Raw genomic sequence first — 13476 nt, 5'->3', positions numbered from 1 at the left:
ATGTACTTGCTGGGAAAAGCTGGTTTTATTTATCCCATTTTTCCCTGTGTGTTTGGCCCATGCTCGGCTTTTTACCTGCTCTGAATTCTTTTTGAAGAATCAAATCAAAGCAATGGGGTCAGCATTTTCAGATTAGGTCTTTAGATGGCATTAGATTTAGGTCATTAGATGTCTATGACCCTCAGGGATTAATTTCACCTTATTCATAATAGGAACATGGGGAAAACGTTACCATATGAATGCCAGGGATTTGATCAGCACGTCCACACCATCTCCCTCATAATAAATCCTTTTCTCAGACACAAATTAAGTCACATCAGTTCCTCTGGAGCTGAAGAAAGAAAGGCAATACCCATCAGATGAGAATTTGGTCAATAATGATAGAACAAAGCCCAGCTGCTGTTTGCTCCTTTTGGTGGTGACTCCACTCTCCACCCTCTGCAGTAATCGGGGGTTCCTGCAGCCCCTTCCAGGACTCTCCTTCTCTCCCACCCCTGCAGCATGGACCTGCTTTGATCTCCTTGCCAACGAGCCCTTTGGCTCCCAAGCCTTTTCCAGCCTCACTAACAACATCCTGAAGCACACATAGCTGATGGAGGATAAATGCCCGAGTGGCTCCTGTCAGCTCAGCCCACAGGCTCACAGCAGGCAGGATCCAAACCCCCAGCCCAGGAGGACAAAGCTCTGGCCACAGGTACCAAATCTGCAGCCAGCCCAAAAGTGATGAGGAAGATGAAAGGACAAGTCTTTTGTCTGAGTGCTGTACCAGAGTATTCACCTCTCCAAGAGCCACAAAACATGCACAGCAAACCTCAGAGATAGCCAGAGAGGGGTTCCAGGTGGCTTCAGAGTTGAGATGTGATTGGTGCCATCAGAGATCCTTCAGTGGCCTCGAGCTCAGAAATTCTATGTTTTAGGGCATTTGGGCACTTAATTAGGTGGAAAATTCATTTCTGACTGAAATAACACACAAATTCCAGGACAACCAACACCTGGGGAAAAAACACAAACATTGACTTGGGAAAGTTTGGGAGCTTGAGATTTCAAAGTTTAAGTTTGAAGTTTTTTAAGGTGTAAAACTGCTTCAAACCTGTATCAAGTAGGAGGCAGTTTGCTGAAGAAAGCCAGAAGTACAATCCAGTTCTACTCAACACAATGTTCAATTGCCTCTTTAATATAACCGAGACTATTTCAGTGTTTATGTTATACTGATTCATCACATTAAACTACGATACAAGAGATGCAAAATTTGGAAACTGCTTTTTCTGGCAGTCTTCAAAGACAGAAGGAGAAACCCCCTTTCAAAGGAGATTGTTTGAATTAATAAATGATTAAATAAAAAGCTATTTCGACCCTACTGGCCTGATCCATCAAATCTGTGAGACCCCAAGCACCTGATTTGTGTGTTTTATACACTTACACCCAGAGTATATCAGTCTTGGAAGAGGAACTGGTGGCATCCAGAAGCAAATTTATTTCTTTCTGCAAAAGACTCAGCTACATACCAGTTTTGATGCCCAGTTTTACATAGTGCAGCATCTGCCAAACGACAGCAGTCTCCAAGCAGAGGTAAGAACCTCATGCCAAGAAAATACAGCAGAAAATTTCATCAACAGTTCTGAACAAAGATGTCTTAGCTTTCCAACATATCTGCTTGTATTACCCAATCCACTACTCTGCATGAGCTCTACAGCTTGAAAGGTCTGTCAGATCTGAGGTATGTCAATCCATATTTTTCCAACTCTCTTTCTGATATTTGGAAAAAGTTACACTGTTGTCTTTCCTCATATATCACTAGTTAACTGCAGAATAGCCTACTGTAACCTAGAAAACATTATTATTAGTATTATTATTATGGACTCCTTCTCAAATGTTCCTTTCCCAGGTCACTCCCTTCACTAGGATAAAGCAAGCACCAAGAAGCTGCAGTGATCCAGAAAGTGCTCACCAACTCACATGAGGGCCAGATCCTCATCTTTATTATAATATTGTTTCTTTCCAGAAATTATGTATGAGACAAGTCTTTTGATATTCAATAACCTGTTTACGGGAAATGACTTTACACAAAACATCAAATGACTTGACAGCAGATTGAATTTAAAATATGATTTTTTAAAATGCTCATGAAATTCATATTGCTTTAAATATAAATTAGCAAGAGTGCCAGAAGGGATGAATGTATTTCACTTCTTGACTGCAAATAATTTAAATGTACAGTTTTACCTATATTACATCTATTCATTGTTCCTTCCTATTAAGGGATGAAGGAGCTTTCCTAGCTGCTTTGCTGCCTGGTCACATAGACTTCCTGGGCATGTCAAGAGGTGAAAGGATGAAAGGAGAAGCCTGTAGACAGGCCCACTGCCATAGCAGTGTCAGATCAAACATGGCTATCCTCGGGATCCCAGGAGGAAAACAACAGCTTCACAGCATGAGGGGTGGCATCACTTTGCTTTTCCAACCAAATTGTCACCTGGGTTCCCATAACATTACCTGCACTACTGTGATGTGCCACCCTTAAGGGGAAGGCAGCACCCAAGATTCACAGATGCTCATGGTTGGGAAGAAGGACAAAAATCAGAAGGTCAGCAAAAGCTTACGAAGTTTTATTAACAAATTACTCGACATTGTAGATGGAAATCGCTACAACAGTCCCTGAGCTGCTCTGTAGGTACACAGCAGTGGGGTTTGGATGAAGAGGGAAGGTGAAAGGGAAGAGAGAAAGAAAGGAAGAAAAGGAGAAAAAGAGATCACCAGCCCTGATTCCAGCATAGATGCAGCTGATGGAGTGCCCAGGGTCCTTGGGGTACCCATGCAGATGGGCTTGGTGGGGGTAAATTCTCATAAGCTTTCCCTGCCAAGGAAAGTTTCTCATTTTTTATGCAAATTAGTTATCACGCACAGCCCATTCTTTCAGACCTTTCTGGAAACAGGCCAGAGAGTTTTGGTGTTCTTGATCCCTCGACACCCATACCCACTTCTCAGCCTCATTCCTGTGTTTGTGCTGTGTTGTACTTTTCTCCAGGAGCCAGAACAGGGGTGTTTGTCCCAGTAAAGTGCTGTCCTACCCCATAAGGCTCCTTCTCCAGCCACATGCTATTCTTTCTCACAGTGTGTTATTACCAACAACCCTTGGCTGTTACTACCAACCATCTTTGATTTTGTGGAATTTCAGTGAATTGTGGAATCTTTGATTCCACAGCTATCTGGCTATCAGTGTTTGAGACATGCACATTGGCCTCTTATCTCTTGGGCTTCTGCAACTACTGAATGTGCATGCATCCAAATTAAAAGTGAAACCAGGCCCTTATATCCTCTGACCAGTGCTCACCCAATGGCAGCATCCCTCACCTAAAGCCGTATTGTGTTTCACAGGACAAAATCCAAATCTAATAATTATATTATTCTGATGTGAATTCTTCCCACAGCTTTAAATAGAGTCAATATTCTTTATTTTCTGCCCATAAATACTGTGTTTTAAAGATTTGCTGCCTACTACCCCCAAGTGAAGCTAATGGGATACATGCAAATTATTTTGAAAACCTCTGAGCTCCTAAGGGGAAATATGCTCAACTTCAAAATCTACAATCATTAACAAATTCATACAGGAAGTAACAATAATACACACTTGATGGTTCATACTACTTTCACAAAGACCTTAATTCTCACACTCACACAGATATACCGGATTGTATAAAAGCATATCCAAAATTTCACTTAATATTTGAATTCAACCTCATACATGAGAAATAACCATACCATTGGTTGCTTGCTTGCCATGCCCTCAACCAGACACCTCTGGAGTTCTATTTTTGCAGTGGAAGTAAAGCAGGAGGCAGCCAACATGATCAATCAAGAATAAACCTAATTGATCTCCACAGTCAGAATCCACACTTGAGACAGAGTCCTCAAAATCCCAGTACCTGCACAGCCGTGTGCTTTCTATACATTGGTTCCTGATTCACTCTAAGCACAAAGTATTTAGATACCTGGTAAAGTGTTCAAAGTTTAAGAGTGCTTCAACAGAGAGTGACAATTAAAATAAACCTTTCTGCATAAAATCAGCTCTGTGTATTTTTCCACCCTGTATCAAATTACAGCATCCCCAAATTATGTTAAGAGAAGCCCTGTCTAAAATGCGAGGTGCTTTATTTCATCAGCTATCTGAGATGACTCAGGATTACAAGTACTGAAATAAAATGGACATCCTGTTCCAGTTTCTGTAACTAAATTTTCTCCCTCCAATAGCATCAACAAGTGACTCAGTACAATGTCATAACAAACAGTACTTGTGCTGCAGCAATGTACTTGGCAAACAGCAACTCTCACAAATAAATCAGACACATTTTACTGTAGTCGCTAATCAAAAGATCTTCATTTTATCTTGGGGGGAAAAAAAAAATCATGTATAATAACCAGATGGCAAGTAAACAAATTATTTTCGTAACAGCGGGAAAACTATTTGCCTGCATTTGGATGAACCCATAAACAACAACCCATAAACAATGTCTAGGACTAAATTTGGCTCCAAATTGTGCCAGCAATTTTATAGTGAGAATGTACTGCTCTTCAGTCTCACTGAGACCAGCAAAAGGGACATACTTTTCTCTCTCACATTTTGGTTGGAGTATTCCAAGCACCAGTGCCAGCTAGGCCAGGGAGGAAATGGTTTATGGCACAGCAGGAGCAGCCTCAGAATCACTTGTACAGGGAATGAGCATCATTTGGGGCTGCCTACGAGCTGCACCTGTGCACTATTCTGGGGGGTCTCTGACGCACTAGAGAGACACAGTGTGTCTCTCCTGCTTGCCCAGCTTCCAAGCAGTGACTTTATTGCCATACCACTGCTATCAAAGCATCAATGTCTCTACACTAGTGTCTGCACTGCAAGTTTCTTACATTTGGGAATCCTGGTACAACACTGAAAGCCTCTTCTTAAACAGCATTCTTTACTCCTGAGCAGTCAGCCAAGTTACCACACGTTACATTTTGCATTATGTTTGGAAAAAATACCAAAAAACAACAAAACAAACCACCACCTACATCACTAGACTAACCAGTTCTCGGTAAAAAGTTCTGTATGTAAGCATATGACATTTGGAGAATCCACTCATTCCCATCAAACAAAAATCTCATTAAAAATAAACTTCTCACCTGTAGCTAGCTCAGTAATTAGGTGCAGCTATAGTCATTAGTTATAATTCAGAGATTACATGGGATAATAGTATGCTCTAATAAGGAAAAACAACACTTGGCTTATGAACATGCGGGTTTGTGTCAATTTCCTTAAAGAGGAGCCTTCTTTATTAAAAACCATGGATACAAAGTAGCAAATTTAATTGTTTACTGTGAGAAGTGAATTCTAAAACAGTTCTCAGAAGCCCAGGAAACCAATCTTGCTGTTTCTTCAGAACATCAAGTAGTCATTCTGAAGCTTGCTTTTTTTTATTATTATTATTATTATTTTTGAGCAATGGGAGCCCCAGGAGATCTGTGCTGCCCCAGCCCAGCCTGGAGAGAGGCTGCAGCCCCTGGAGAGAGAGCAGGGCACCTGCTGAGGCAGAGCCTCAATAGCACACAGGTGAGACCCGGGGCAGCCAGCTCTCTCTGGCAAATTGTGGGCTCCTTTTCTCATCAGAGGTGCTGCAGCCAAGCAACAGGGCTATGACTGGGTGAAGGTTTCTTCTCTTGCTGCAGACTAGATGAATCAAAACCCATTAGCTTGTGTTTGCCTTCTCTGCAGCCCTTAATAACCTCCCATTGACAGCCTTTAGCTGACCCTTGCCGGTCAGTTCATCTTCCTGATCTGCATGTTGGGGTCAGCCCAGTCACACACGCAAAATTCAAGCAATACACAAAGTCTCCCGTTATTGAACACTCTGTTCCACCCTGACAAACAAAAGCAACATCAGTACTGCTTCCCCAAGTCACCTGCCAGTTTTTTGGTACATTTTTCAGCATCAGTTTCACCCTCTGAGAAAGACTGCACAGCAGCCTTCCTCAAAAATTAAACAGGTAGCAGAGCTTTGGATTTCATCACAAAACATATAAGTGCTAGCAGTGAAAATCAAGCACAGATTTTGGGGAGGGTGAAGCCACATTTGAAGTGAATGGAGCTGCCTTTGTTATTTTAAGTAATAACCTATCCTTATGTGGCAGTGAAAAGCATATTGCCCCCTAGATTCAAAACACTTCTTTGTATCTAAAATCACATAATTCAGACAGTCTCATGGAGAACTAGGTAAGTTTCAACCCAAGAAACAAAGCTGTAGTCTTCCAAATAGTTCTACAGTGACATCATCTTTAACTTGCTGCCCAGCAGGTCAGAGAGATTTTGGTCACCCCTAATACACCTACTCATGTGGTGGAGATAAGACCATATAAAATATTAAAACAAAGGCAGCAATTGTAGAATACCTTCCTTAAGTCACATGAAAGTTAGGTTTTTTTATCTCAAAGGAAATATTTGTTCAAACCCTCACAAACTTTATGCTATGGAACTACACCAAACAATTTATTCTGCCACGATGCTACCAAAGTTAGGTGTTTTCTTAAGCAATTGTAGAAAGCCAAATGTGTAGGTAAAAAAACCCAAACAGGTCTTTGTCTTGTAGAATTAAACATTTTTCTGTTTGGAGAGAGAAAGAAATAACATTTAAAACATGGATCTGTTATGAAAACAACACAGCTGTTGCTCATTCACTTACCCCACTTCTGCCATTGTCTCCAACAGCTGCAAATCCAGACTGTCTTGGAACACTCAGATTTTGATTGTGACCCTTGACTGGGAACCCCCTTGAAGGGGGTACTGCTGCCAGTGCAGTTAGCAACACACTGAGATGCCACTATATTGCCTAAAACTTCCGCATCAAATGTGCAGCCCAACTTTTTGACAGTTCAGATGTTTCAAGCTACCCTAAAGTGGCATTTGAGGGCCTAAATGCTGCTGTCAGCCCAATGTGCTATTTCTGAGGTCTTACCCATGCCTGGGAGAACCCAGGAAAAATTCCCTGCTCCACTGTCTGCTGGAGTCATGCTTTTAATGAGTCTCTGCAATAGCTCCTTCTGCTGAGTAGATAAAAAAGATCACCTGAGATTAATTACAGCAATAATTAACAGCTGACCTTCTGGCAGTTAAGCCACCTTGCCTTCCTAACAGCCCATCTCACAGGTGCAGGATGATGGTAGAGCTCTTCAACGTAAATTACTCTTCACCTGTTTAGAGAGGTGCAATTTGCACATAGATCACAGCCTCAAAACAACCCAAACCACTCTCTTTTCCACTTTCAGGACTCAGTTCTTTTTCAGAAGTAGAAAAATATTCCTTACCACAGTCAAGGGAGAGCAGACTTTGTTTCCTCCAGTAAAAATGACTTCTGTCCTTGCAAAGAAAGATACAAATCTAGATGCTAGCAATAACGGCGAGAGGCAAAACTTACCCACTCTAGATTTAATTATTTTACAGCACAGATTAAAAAAAGATGCTGGAGTTGAAACAAGCCTGATATCTCCACTTCCCAGCAGAGATGCCTGGTGCCCTGGGCACGGTGAGAAGGAAGAAGAGCAGGTGACCTGACCTGCTGCCTCCTCTGCCCTGGCCACACACTACTTTCTTCACAGGGCCTCACATACCACATGAATATCTAAAAACCTTCTGAGTATCCAGGACCAGAGCACTACATGGATTTTGGGATGGCAAACAGCCACCAGCACAAGCCTCCCTATCCATCACTTCCCTCAAAAATGGCTGCAGGAATAGGTATTTCCAAACGCAGCTAGCCTGGTGAGGCAGACTCCAGCCTTTGGTATTTATTCAGAACAGCTCAGCCTCGGTTTAAGCAGATATTTTGTTGTTTGTTCAGCTCTTTTCCCCCATATCTTGGCACCTCATTGAAATGAGCTTTACTAGGCACTTACATAGCAGAGCTGTAAAGAAACCAGCTGGTTAATTTAAAAGAGTGCAGTCCTTACAGCTTTCCCCTCTGGGAATTTCTTGAAGCACACACACAAAAAAATTTATATTGTAACACTTTTTCTACCACATCATGAGTTTTATTTCCAAATCTGTACTCTGAGGGAAAGAAAAGTCGCACTATCATTCTATCACTCCTTTTGCAGGGGCAAAAGGAGATGCTAAATTAAAACTAAAAAACCATGTAAGAGCAGGATTATGGTCTCACCTCCCATCCAAAGCCACAAAGAAATGACTGTCTCTGCCAAGAGTACATTTTGTCACTAAAATAGCTGCTACTGCAGGCCAGCATTACCCTAGATCGACCACATATCAATAGAGACATCTGACATTTGGCTGTACGGGCCTAGGCTGCAGCCCCCTGCAAGGGACAGCTTATGTCCCCTTTATGACAAGGGACAAGCTTGGAGAGGGCAAGGCAGGGAGCTGATATGGGAGAGAACAGACAGACAGGCAGGGCCCTGAAAACTCTTGGAAGTGGCAGAGTAACAAACTGCTGAACTCCTGGAACCACAGGAGTTCAGACAAGCCACAGAGCAAGGCTGGAGGCAAAGGAAGGCAAAAATAATCCATAAACCTATTTAAGCTGAAGACACAGCAGCAAGAAGAATTTGAAGGAAGAAAGGGGAGTATTGCCCTGTGGGAAGGATGCATATTTAGGCATACAGCTATTTTAGTGTTGCCTTTTAGTAGGAGCAGATCTTGTTAGTTGGACAGCAAATCCTTCCAAGGCCATGAAGCCAACCAAGAAATCCTTACACAACCCTCACTCCCAGAAATTATCCATTAAAAAGCTACTCAGCAGTTCTCCCTGGCTGTTCTGCACCCCATTGCCCAGTGCAAGGCATGACGGTGACATTCCAAAGAAATCCAGCTCCACACAGGGCCAACCTGCCAGATGCCAGAGACACAGAGCTACCCCAGCAAGTCTGCAGAGTATTTACAAAGCAGTCTTCTAAATTATACAAAGGGAATAATTTGCAACGTAGTGGTGTGTTTGCATTCTGAATATCTGATTTCCTGTTCAACAAATAACCTAAACACTCCCAACCAAATGAAATGTAGACAAGACTTAAAATGTTTGAAGAAAAGCACTCATCCAGAAAATTAAGGTCAACACAAAACAGATGGTGCCTCTGAAAAATGTGGCTTCAACATTTATCTTTATGTAAAATAAAAATCTTTTTAAAACCTCCGGCTGTTTGGTGACAGTCCTACTTGAAATATTGGACCTCGTACTCCATGGATAATAAAGAAGCACTAAAAAATGACTTCAAAATACTAAATCTAAATAAAGTTCTCTCAACTAGTGTGCAATAAGATTTTTGTGGGCACGTAAATACATATCAATAAAATATAGATTCAAGCGCTTCTGTAACTGCCATAAATATTGCAACTGCTCTCCCCATTTCCATAAATATGACCCACAACTCCCAAGCGAGAAGCTTTTTCATTTGCAGCAGTCAGGGCAAAAAAAGGTCCTTTCTTCTTTATCAAAGTCTTCTGAAAGGCTGAATTTGAAGCCCAGCACATGGGGAGCTGTGAACAACCTGTTACAGTGATGCACAAAACGCCTTCGCCAGCCTCAGCGGATTCCATCGATGGGATTGCAGGAAGATCATGGTTGTTCTTGAGGGCAGGCAATGTCACACCCGGCTGGGGAGGGAAACAGGGGCTCTAATTGGGCAGGGCTGTAAATTACTTTGGTAATACAGAAAGGAGCTGGAAGAAGAAGAAATAATGAGACAGACCTGTCAAACACCTGAGGAGTAATAACACGTTAGAGACAAACGAGAACAGGCCAAGCACTGGCACATGCAGCAGTGCAAGTGCTCACAAGGCAAGGTAAGCAAGAGGCAGGGGAAAGCTCGGCAGGACACCAGGTGAGCACCTCCACTGAGAAGATTTTCTCAGGACAGGTAAAAGAAAAGGTAGTCAAAGAAACCACAGAGCTGCACAGCAGGCAGCTCTCAACTTTACAAGAAACAAACGGGGAAAAAAACAACCAAAAACAAACCCAAAGCCCTCCTATCCTAAGTGAACCAAGTATTTTTGGAAGATGAGGCAACACCTGCAGTACCTAAAAATACTGTCCTGTGGAGACCTCCTCCTGTGCATGACCCTGCTGACAGCTGGGGCCCTCTGACAGGCTGTTCCTTCTGATCACAGGCTGCACACAGCACCTGAAGCTAATCCCTTAAGCTAATTCCTCAGGGACCACCTGTGTGCCTGCACTGAAGAAGCCTCACCAGCTTTGGCCATCAAAGCAGCCACAGCCATGGAAGGAGCCATTTGCTCATACCAACCAAACTCAATCACAATTAGCCTGGTGACAACAGGCTGCTGAAGCAAATCCCCAAAACCACAAGGTAATTACAGATCTACTATCAGTTCTTGTTTCCCAGTCACCAGACATCCAACAGAAATATGACCAATGCACCTCTTTTTTTCAGTGTGGCTTCAGACATTTAAATCTACTGGAAAGACCCAGACTTTTCCAACTCATGCCTTCAGGTCCACCACTGATGAAGTTGCACAAAAAGCTTCTGCAAATCCACCTGGCTAAAAAAAAAACTACAGGAAGCTTATTGCAGCAATTTTCCTGAGCTGACCTATCCTTTTAACTGGCTTCATAATACTGACTTACTGATGTTTTAGGTCCCACTTCCTCTAGAAATTACCTCTGACTCCCCATACTACTGGGGAAAATAAGCTTAGCAAGAATATTTAGACTCACTGTCCCTAGCAGTGGGCCCTGCCATCAGTAAAGCACAGCCAAAATGAAACCACACTGGGCATTCCAGGGAAACACTTGCAAGAAGAGCTTTTGCACATAAGTTTCTTGTTCAAGGTCATCCCAACCCACATCACAGACAGTTCTGATAAGCACAACAGCTCACCAGAGACTTATAAATAGTAGAGTTTATTAAGTTCTCTTTCTCACCCTACCTAAGGCTTTTTTAAACTAAAATAGATATTTTGTTCTAAAAGAAGGTTGTGTTGATTTTGTTGGTCCTATTGCATAGCCAAGTGCTGCTGCTGCTCACAGAAATGTCTATCTGCATCAGGCCTCAACTCACTACTTCTAAAAATAAAGTAAGTAATATTAATTTGTTCCTCCAGCACCTGGTGCTTAAAGTTATTTCTTGGCAACTTCTGTTCTCGGCATTTAAACATTTTTCATATTCACCTTAAGTCTGGCAGCACTATTGGTTATCCTTCCCTGCCTCACTAATAATTTGGTTGATGGCATGCAGGTGGGTCTCTCATAATTAAAAAACCCATTTGCAAAGTTTGCATTAGGTGATCTGAAAAAATAGAGCACTCCTTTCAAAGGTTAAATACAAGTAGGCTGCAGAGCTCCATGAAAATATTGCATCATTTAAGGATAAAAATAGTTTTGCTTTATTCAAGCTAGGCTGGATAGGTAGATTTTTACTGCAATCAGCCTAAACCTCATCTCTTCAAGTTACATGCTCAAGTTGATTATAGAAAATTAAATTTAGTATTAATCAAGCTAGGAAGAAGGAAATTACAAAAATTAAGCCAATGCATAAATCATAGAAAAGAATGGTGGAGCCAGCTAGAGATCATTGAATGCATCTTCATGTTTGTCCTACACCAGAACCCATTCTCCCCCTCCCCAAGCCAGTCCTGACAGTTATTTGTCCAACCCTTTCAGAAAAAACAGCAAACACAATATATTTGGTTTTATAGAAAGCCCAATTACCTAACTATAAAGGATCCAGGCTTGGAAATATATATTTGTAAAAGTTTCCTGATTTATAAAGGAAGAACTCTACATACTGGCTGTGGCTTTCAGCTTGTCCATAACATCCACATGATAAATTATGAATTTAGCATCTGACAGATCTGCACTACCACTTTATCCCAGTTTTCAGATGAGAAAGTACTACCTGCACAGGACATGATCCAAATTATCCTTGAAGTCAGTAGGATCTCCCAATGAGCCCCATGGGACACAGGGTGGACAAACATGGTTCCAAATTTTCCAAATAGCTGTCCAGTACTTTGCAAAGCCATTTTATCCTCCGGACATGAACCCAAGAAAAGCTTGGTAGAAGGCTCTGCTGACACACTACAACCAACACACAACTATGATCCCATGGAGCCACAGTTGATGGTGTATAAGCCAATTTTCTCTTCTATATGCAAATTTATCAAACATGGAGCAGCCAGTCAGTCCGACAATCCACTCTACATAGCTGAAACCATTCCATTTAAACTTGGATAAGGAAACATTTGGCTTTGAAGGTACATTTAGAGCACCAGAGTTTTCTTCTCTGAGCTACATCCTGATGTTTTATTTCTTCCCTAATCTTACTTCCTAGAACATGAACAATTCCAGACAGTCTTTATCAGCTGGAGGTGTGGGAGGGCAGTTTTAGATGAAGCTCTTACAACTGCACTGTTTTATGAGAAAAAAAATATCAGCAACTTAGAGAAATTAAAAACCTCAGTGAAGTCCTTAAGAGCTCCCTTTAGTCACTTCCAAACTTTTTTCTTAATCCCTTTGAAGCCCAGTAGTTTAATCAACAGCTTGTTTAGCATTAATTTTCTCATCCCAGTTACTCCACACACACACACAAATGTCCGTCACAAAATAAATTAAAAAGCAAAATCCCCATAAAGAGCCATAACAATTTCACATTCTCTGCAAGCAAGAATAAAGGACTCAGAAGAATGATGAAGGCTGAAGACAGAAAGAGCACCTCTAAATGAATTCCTGGGATGCCTGGGGCCCCTGTGCTCCTCAGCAGGGAGGGCCAGGCTGACCCTGCAGCACTGCTCAGTCAGCAGAGCACTCGGCTGGGGCACAGCCAACTCATTAACAGAGCTCATCAAGTCCGAGCTGGGCAGTCCCAGCCCTGCACATCCTCAGGAGCATGCACAGGTGCTGCACTGCAGGGCAATTCCCCAAACTGACTGACTGCAGCTCCTAAGCCCGCTGCCAGCAAGGGCTGCAGAGACAGCAAAGCACCTCCCGGGATCCTGTGGGAAAGCGCCGCTGCACACCACACACGCAGTGCAAATAACTGCTTGGCTCAGGGGTTAAGGACAAACAGCATGTTTGATTGGGCAAATCTACAAGCATTTGAGAAACAAGGGAATAACCTGGCAGGTGAAAACATACAGGCCATGAAGGAGCCCAGGAGACTTCCCCAGAAGCACTCCAAACCCCATTGCTTTTACTACTTCCTAGTCCTGTAAAAGCACTGCAGGAGCTTCTGAAGAAAATTGCCTTCGAGCAGGGAAAAGATCCCTTGTTTTAGGAGTACGTACACAAGCTGCAGAAGATGGCCATAGCAGCCAGCTCATTACAAAACACAAGGTTCAGTGCCTGTGAAAAAACATAGGGGGTTTCAGGGAATAGCACCCATCTCCTGAGCACTGCCCTGTCCAGAGAACATGATGGACAGCCCATGAACACTAAGGGGGTCTTCTGTGCAGACACAGCACTGAGGTAGAAAAGGTGTTTTGTA

General features: G+C 42.4%; 3 long non-coding RNA genes across 3 annotated transcripts in view; 1 reads left to right on the top strand and 2 right to left on the bottom strand.

Moving 5' to 3' along the window:
* Positions 1-7054, bottom strand: part of LOC111931939 (uncharacterized) — a 28926-nt gene extending 21872 nt beyond the window's left edge. The window contains exon 1 of the long non-coding RNA XR_015289392.1: positions 6708-7054. This is a non-coding gene — a long non-coding RNA (uncharacterized LOC111931939). The remainder of the gene's footprint in view (positions 1-6707) is intronic.
* Positions 7055-8030: 976 nt separating this feature from the next.
* Positions 8031-10150, bottom strand: LOC147652185 (uncharacterized). The gene is made up of 2 exons (XR_015289395.1): positions 10053-10150; positions 8031-9628 (listed from the first exon to the last, which is right to left on the bottom strand). It is a non-coding gene; the product is annotated as an uncharacterized LOC147652185 (long non-coding RNA).
* On the top strand, positions 10131-13081 carry LOC147652184 (uncharacterized). Its single transcript, XR_015289394.1, has 2 exons — positions 10131-10341; positions 10426-13081. It is a non-coding gene; the product is annotated as an uncharacterized LOC147652184 (long non-coding RNA).
* Positions 13082-13476: the final 395 nt, after the last annotated feature.

The sequence above is a fragment of the Cyanistes caeruleus genome, chromosome 7 (genome assembly GCF_971803275.1).
Source record: "Cyanistes caeruleus chromosome 7, bCyaCae1.hap1.1, whole genome shotgun sequence".
Taxonomy (NCBI): Eukaryota; Metazoa; Chordata; class Aves; order Passeriformes; family Paridae; genus Cyanistes; species Cyanistes caeruleus.
This window is presented reverse-complemented; position numbering and strand designations above follow the sequence as displayed.